The sequence below is a fragment of the Vigna unguiculata genome, chromosome 6 (assembly GCF_037176805.1).
Source record: "Vigna unguiculata cultivar grain cowpea cultivar isolate G323 ecotype 2 chromosome 6, ASM3717680v1, whole genome shotgun sequence".
Taxonomy (NCBI): Eukaryota; Viridiplantae; Streptophyta; class Magnoliopsida; order Fabales; family Fabaceae; genus Vigna; species Vigna unguiculata.
In genome coordinates, this window is record NC_140797.1 from 41,049,451 (window position 1) to 41,057,942 (window position 8,492).

General features: G+C 33.3%; 1 long non-coding RNA gene across 1 annotated transcript; it reads left to right on the top strand.

Moving 5' to 3' along the window:
- Positions 1–596: 596 nt before the first annotated feature.
- LOC114186892 (uncharacterized) lies at positions 597–3,342 on the top strand. The gene is made up of 3 exons (XR_003605167.2): positions 597–792; positions 1,121–2,589; positions 2,726–3,342. It is a non-coding gene; the product is annotated as an uncharacterized LOC114186892 (long non-coding RNA).
- Positions 3,343–8,492: the final 5,150 nt, after the last annotated feature.

Genomic DNA, 8,492 nt, shown 5'->3' on the forward strand with positions numbered 1-8,492 from the left:
GATATAGAAGTAGTAATCTTCTACGGTGAGTTTGAAGTTGCACTCAGAAAAAATGGGACCTTTGGGAAAGCACACGACCAACACTGGGACACAACTACAGCCACCAACATGGCCCACACAAAACCTGAAGACCCTTTTGTCCTCCTTCAGTACGGATTTCAACTCAATAAAATAGTTTTAAGAATGTTATGAGTAAAACTTTATCAGTTCATATTTATATTATTATTATTTACTGAGAAAAATGTTCTGATTCAATGTCTAATGTTCTCCACTTTACTACTTTAGCAATGTGATTGCTTATAAAAATATTTCTAAGGAAAGCATCATAATTGCTTAATAACTTTGATGAGAAACAGAAATTGGTGAAAAGCAAAAAGAAAAAAAAAAATGCAATGCACAACAAAAATGATTTCATCTCCTCCTTTGTTAAGTCAGCCACAGAAAACTACATTTCCAACATTTAACATTTTTTCCTTTATACTGGGCCCTGATGACATCACAGGTCCGTTTAGATCTTTCTGGGCCTTGGACCTGTCGCAATCAGGTCCATTGGGAAAGCCCACTGGCCGCCTCATGCACTCATCTTTCCTTTTTTCCTCCATATAAACCTCTGCAATTCCTCCATTCCCTCCCATCTTACCTTACCATAACAAAAAGTTGCTTCTCTCTTTCACTCTCACTCTCACTTTTTTCTGTGCTTCTCTTTCTCTCTCTCCTTTCACGCTCTTCGAATAGTGTAGAGAGGAAAAAAGGTCTCAAAGATGAAACCAAAAGACGGGTTTTTTGCTGAAGGTATCACTGTTAGCATGAGTTGAACTTGCAGAATAAAATTTGCATCACCTAGAGTCATAGCTTGCACAGTTATCTTGAACCTTTTTAATATGTGTAATTTTTGTACTAGCTGAGCTTACGCTATATAAGATAATTATTCTGTGACTGACTGAACTATTTTACTTTATGGTAAACGGAGATATTCTCTTGTATTCTTTTAATTGTTTTATACTAACTTTTTTTCTCTCTTGGCTACTTTTTATCTAATCTAAAGCTGGCTTCTGCTTCTGCCTCTGCCATTCTTCTTCATTATTCTCTGCACTAATTAAGAGCATGATACATGATGCAGGTCCATATAAGGGGTTTCTCATCATGCACGTGACTAGCAGCAAGGTGGCCATGGTCAACCCTCTGAGAATTGGGAGGTGTGACCGAAAAGAAGCCATTAGTGGCTCTGAAATTGGAGCTGACAATTCTCCTGGAGTGCTGCCAGTAGCAGCAGCAGGAGCTTCATTCTAATCTGGTGCTATCCTATCTGAGCTTTTTACTTCCTTCTATCATCTTTCTTCACCATCTAGTTTCTACCACACTTCTTTGTTTTTCCTTGAACTCTTCTTGACCTTGTAAGACCTTTTCTTGACCTTGTAAGACCTCACACCCTATATGTTTTCTTTGTTTTTGCTTTTGTGGAAGACCCTATATCAGAATCCACTGATATAGAGTTTCATCTCCTTCTTTCCCCGTTGCCACCCAACTCATCTTCTCCTTCCTTGTCTATCCCTCCTGAGCTGTTACAATTTTATCCTACCATCATGATGCAACCAGTAATATCATGCCATGGCTTCAAACAAAATGATTATGGTTGTTACCTTACCTTACCTTAGAACCTCCTTCGGTGGGGTTCTTCAAATCTGCTAGCTACTCGGAGAGCATGGCTTCCAAAAGCACAATCTGGCGTAGTTTATTTGCTGTTCTTTTATTTGCGAGAGATCAATGTAGCTTGTACTATGTGCAGCAGCAGCAGCAGCTAGCATGCTTGGTCGTGGTCCTTAAGGTAGGTATGTATGTATGGTAAGTTGTAAAGATTGGCCATAGTGAATAAATCAATGTTGCTTGTATTCTGAGGAATTCAAAAACCTTCTGTGTAATATTCTGTTAAGGCAATCAATTTCGCTTGTATCATTGTGTGCAGAATATTTATGCTGTTGCAGACATCTGTTTCGTTGTTTTATATGTTGTTTGGCTGAGAAAGTGTGCAACTGCATACATATTCTTTTAGATCTAAGCAAGGGTCTCCCTCGTGACTGCTCCAATGTACAAATATCCGCTGTATTATTGGAGTTATCTCTTTCTCTCTCTCTGAAATTCAGAAGCTCTGTGCCTTTTTGATAAAAGAAAAGAAAAAAAGAGGCTAAAAATGAAATCCGAGCTCAGCCTCATAACTACAATACAATAAAGCTGATTGCTGTTTATAGTTTTTTTTACCTCCCCCAACATAATCATAGAGCTTCACCCAAAGAGCATTGAATTAGTAAATGGTGAAAGAAGCAAACAAAAACCCAGAATGAAGTAGAGAGAGAAAGAGAGAGAGATAATTCCCTGATCTTTCCCTATCTTGTTGATTTGTTTTCTTCTTTTATGCAAGACAAGTAAGATAAATGTCATGAGTAAGCTCAATTTGGCACTACATGTGTGCTAGGCTGCTAGAGCCCCATCTCTCCATCCAATGCATAGGACTGAAACCCATTAAAGTCACACTCCCTCCCTCCATTTGAATCATATCAAGTAGAAGAATTTGAAACACCCTTCTCTTACTTGGTACTGGTCCTTTCTTTCTCTCTTTTTCTTTTTCTAGTGTAATATGAAATGCAAATGTTCAATTATCTTCTGCACCAGCAAGTGTGAGAATGTGATAACTTTGGTAGCAAGTGAGATGACAGCAAATTTGACGCAGAAAACGCAATTTCCCTTTCGCTCTCTTGATTTGGAAGGGTGCTTCAGCCATTCCTTTCACATGGCAGGGGAAGGACAAGCACTTTGGGATAGAATACAACCTGAGCCCATAAGGAATATCACACACCCCAATGTTTTTGATGGGGCTGCCACACACCTACCACCCTCAAATAGTGAAGAATAATACCTCTCAAATTACCACTTTCTCCTCCACTTCATTTTCTGCACAGCAAAATATCAAACATGTCGGCATCATAAAAAAAAAAAACAAGAGGGTGGGGGTGGAATTGATGTGTTTTTAACCATATTCCATTTCAGATGCCTAACACATTGTTTCCATCAATCACCGGCACGTGGTAGCCCAACCTAATAGCGTAGACAAAGATTTTTCTCTGTATAGATACTGTATGCAGTATATTCCAAAACGGATGCATAAAATTTTGTGTATTGACACGATTTGTGTGATGGTTATGCAAGTCTAGGGAAAGAAGAAAAAAATAAAGAAAGAAAGAGAGAAATCGTGACGCATCAACTACGGAAAACCTTTTGCATACAAATTCAATTCAACTGCATACCTTCTTGACTTTAATAATATATTCTGGTTTTTCAGGTTTTTAATCACAGATGTACTGCATCAACTTTCATGCACTGCTATACTTTTTTTATTTTTTATCGATTTTACTAATCGAAACGTAGCCGCTACAGCGTCCATAATTTAAAAATGAGCTTAAATGGGAATTTTCTGTATATAGGCATGTGGGTGTAGAAGTAGAGTGGAAAAATAGTATGCAGCAATAAATGAGATTTATGAAGTATTAATTCTGACATAGAAGTGAGGAAGCATTCTACTTGTATAAAAGGCAGATGAGGAAAATGAATGTGAAGATAAAATGTTGATTGAATGTGATGGAATGAATGAAAGGTTTGACTGGGATGGATTATATGGAAGTGTGGAAGGTAAAGAAGCCAGTAAAGGGATAAGAAAAAGGGTTTGTATACATTTTTTATGTGCCTAAAAGGGATCAAAGGTAGGTGACTTGTGGCACAAAATGATGATGTCTATGAATGGACATTGAAAAGTTAAATGCCTTTCCCTAGGGTATGAGTTAGTAACTATTTACCCTCACCCCACCAATGGGATCCTGTTTTTCTTTTTTGTGGTAACGAGAGAGAACGACAACATAAAGGCTGAGTTTGAATTAAGTTACAGTGATAATATGCTTCACGTATTCCTTTTGAGGTGATTTGGCATTAGGTACTACCACCCTTGGCCCCATTTTGGTCAAGCCTTTTTCCACCTTTAGGTTACATGCGAACATGGCTCCTTCATTACCTCTTACTTTTTTCTCAACATCATTCCATTCATGACCCTTTCGAAACTAAGGGAATGACATCTCAATAATGCCTTCATGGAAAAAACATACGCCTCAATTAATTAATAATTTCATTCAATTCAATGCTTCTTTTCCGGCAGTGTATCACTGAGGCTATACCAAATTTAACATACTTAAACAATTCCCAGTTGTGCAGTTAGTAGGACTACAAACTAATTATTACATTTGTACCATGTCAAGGAGGCAGTGAGTGTGATTTTATTTTTGTTAAATAATTACATGACAGTGCATTAGTGATGCAATGTTTCAAGATTTTTCATTCTTAAAGATGGGTTAAGTTGATGGTGAATTCACTGAACTCAACATTGATAAGCTTGTGCAAAACCGTACACAAAGTGGTCACTAGAAGAAAGTACCTCTCAAGATTGCTCAATACAAGATACTTTTATAGATTACAAATACATAATTCAAATTGCATTTACATCTTACTAAATCTAAAATTCAGTTTTCAAGTTACTTAATTTAATCTAAAATACATTTTTAGACTACTTAGTTCAGAACACATATGATGTAATCTATTTTCTATCCATACATAATTTAATCTTTTTCCATATCTATAAAGGTGCAAGAAAAAACTATGGGGTGTTGAAAGAAAGAGGCTAAAATTATATTCAAACCGTTTTGGCCCAACACAAGATGACCTTGACCCTTATGAGGTTTCTGTGTAATGGGTTAGGTAATCCATTTGTTCACATCGAGTATCATCTTTAAGCAGTGTACAATAGTCCCTTGACATATTATTTCGTGGAGCAGAACAATGACAAAACAATCACATGGTGAAATATCATTCCTTAAGCATGAGTCTCAGCAATTTTAAGACATAGAAATTTTCTGAAATTTTAAAATTAAAAAAAAATAGTTTGAAAAAAAAAAGTATGCATTAAGCAAAATAAAAATTCACATGTTATTGTAATCTTAAAATAAAACTTGCTTAGCCTAATTATTTGGTTAACACATGTTATTGTAAGTACGATTCTTAACTTTTTGTTACAAGATACATGCCATGTTCCACTTTTTCCATCAAAATTTGGAGAAACCTTTTGATATTTGTTTCTCCAAAAATTGTTTTTTAATTTATGCAAGATCACATTTTAGCTTATGGATAACTGTGTTTTTTTTTAGGTAGAGAAATGGAGTCATTTTGTTTCTGTGAGGTCAATTTTTGACTGAAACATTTTCCTATTTATAACTCTAGTTTTCTTCCTAAGTGAGTTTGTGGATGCTCTTTATATATATTATTTGGTTTTTTTTTTTGAATTGTTCTTTAGTTACTAAATACCAGAACCATAATTAAGATTTCCAGAGAAAATCTCTTAAGCTACGGAACAATAGTGTTAGAGTCTAAACCTTACACATTGCTCAAGATAATGCTAGTCTGAAAAAAAAAAAAAAACAACTTTTTGCAGTTTGTGAACAAGCTGCAAATCATATATTACTATAATCAAGAAGACAATAACTTGCTATAAAACAATGGCTTACCAAATGAAGCATCACAGCCCAATACATCATTAAATGTTTCATCGGAATGTTTTTTTAAGGACAAGAGATTCTTAAGATGGACTCACACTGTAAATTCACACTCTAACTGAAAAAAAAAAAAACTAAACAAATTAGTATACTTAAGCAAAACATGGAATACCTTAGCTAGTAGAGAGAAAGAAAATTACTTTATAAATAATTTTCATAGTGTTTTTTTTTTAATTTAAAAAATAATTGGTATTTATGGGTGACCATAACCAGCAAAGCTTGGGCCTCAGATGTCCAATTTGATGTGGAACGACCAGTCACCTGTTAAAAAGTGGTGGAGGGCTAACATTTTGATGTGTTACTCCAAAGCTCCACAAAAAAATTATTATTCTTATTTTAAAAATATTAATTATTGTGTATCATTTAATGAATTTGACCTTTCAATAACTAATAACTTTAACTGTGTAATTTTAGTTTATATATTAAACTTATATACATTCAATTCTCAATCATTTTATCTCGTTTTGCTTTTTGTTGTCATTTTTTCATCGATCTCTTCTTCCATTACTTGTATCAAAAGATCTACTTTTTAAGTTTCTCACAATCTATTTTTTTGGCGCAGCAAATGTTAGGAATTCAAATGTGAGTCTAAGTCCTACATTTATTAGAAATGAGAAAGTGGAGCACTATATAAGGATAAAAAACTCATTGTCTTAAGATTTTGGATTAAAAATAATGTCAATACCTTATGTTGTTGGATTCAAGTCTTATTGGTATTGTATTTTTTTAGTAAAATCGTCCTCTATAAACCTAACAACAAAAAGGTTGGTAATTTTTAATTTGATTTTAATATTAATTTTTTTTATAAATTTAACTTGACAACAGAATACAGAGAACCACATCTCTTCCTCTTCTTCTTTCTCACCAAAACTCTATCATCTTTCTCTTGTTACTCACATGTTTCATCCGAGATATAGAATTTAAAAAGGTTAAATTTGTATAATAATATTGTATTGTTTGATGGAATACACAAATTAGTGTTTGATATTGTTATATTGTTTGTCTTGACGTGTAAAAAACAAAGCAATGGATGCATTGTACAAACATCAATTAAAAAAATATCATGTTACATCTGTTATAAACCACTATCAAAATACATATAGAGAGATATTGCATCACTTGTAGAATACAAATAATGTATAAAATGCAAATATTAACTCGGTTATGCCATATATAATTAATGTAGAAAGGGCTTCACAATATTTCATTTGTTAATTGACATATTATGTCTACTTTTCACATTGGTTATAATCAATGTAAAAAAATTTATTTACATATGGTTGCCATCTATATCAATTTTACAACTAATGACATTTGAAAGGGAAAAATGATAATACAAAATGAAATTCGAAAGGATAATAAAAGGGAAAAATATAATAAAATGAAAATAAGTGTGATATAATTTGAAAATGATAATATAAAATTAAATTTGAAAGAGAAAAAGGAAAAAAAATAAATTTAACATATTTATAAGATTTTGTAGGGTAGTAATTGTACTAAAGATACATACACAATAATAATAAAAAAATGTCTTTTATGATAGATATTTTTATTTTTTACGTTACATAATATTTGAAGGTAAATGTGGATCACATAACGTATATCAGATCTTAATTTTAACATAAATTTATGTTGGACATAGGTTGGACAAACAACCGAATATAGCAGTGCGAAAGCACGCCCATGTACTAGTCTCGCTCAAGTTAAAAGTCTTCGCTTAAGTGATAGTAGCTTTTCGTTTAAGTTAGAAATTCTTGTCTGAGCGAGAGCTCGAACAATGAGCATTGTTGGTTTCTACGAGTTCTCACTTAAACGAGACCTTCTCGCCTAAGCGAGATTACTCGTCACTCAAAACAAAAGCTCGTTGCTTGAGCGACGATTCAAGTAGGAACTAGCGACGAGTTTCTGCTATTCTCGCAGGCGAAGGTCACTCGCGTGGGCGAAAACAGTAGGTTCCTCTCCTTGCTCGCGCATGCAACATCATATATCAACCAGAAAAACAACATGTTTTCACACAATCAACAGTATCATCAAGAACACAAGACAGATCCAAAAACAATCCAAACATTTAAAAACATGCAAAACCCTAACTTTCCTTACCTGCACAAATACTAGCCAACCAAAACAAGCACCCAAAGAAAAGCACCATAGTTCCAAAAACAAACTTAACAGCTGTAAATTATGAACGCAAGGACGAGAATAAAACTTTAGGAACAAACCCAAGACAAAACCAAAGTAATTGAGCTGGAAGAGGAGTAAAAGGAAAGGTTGAGCTTAACTTACATGGAGAAGGAGTTGTTTAGTTATCTCGGAGGAAAACTTTCAACAAGCTCAAAGGGAACTTGCAAGTGCCCGAGGAAAAAGGATGAGGTGGTTCAGCTTTGGGAGACAGAATGAGAATTAGTGATTTAAAAAAGGGGTTATGGAGAACTTAGTGGTCTGCCCTTTGACCTTTTACCAAAATTGGTCTAACCTTTTTAAAACAGGGAGCTTACAAGAAAAATTAGATATCTATAAATTTTAATTTATAAAATAGTGTAATCTAATTATTATATTGATTAATTTTTTTATCTATAAATTATTTATTATTTAATTTTTCTTGTTTAGTATATATTAAATATAAAGTTATAAAAAGTGTTTACTTAACTATATAATTCCATATAAAGAACCCCGATTCATGCAGTTAATTCAATTTTAACTATTCACACAATTTTAATTGTTTTTATTTTAAATATAGTAATTTTCAAGATATAATAAAAGAACTAAATATCAATATATAAATAAATATTATTTGCGATAGACTTAATAAATTTAGAGATTTATCTTAATAATTTAAAAAATGAAATA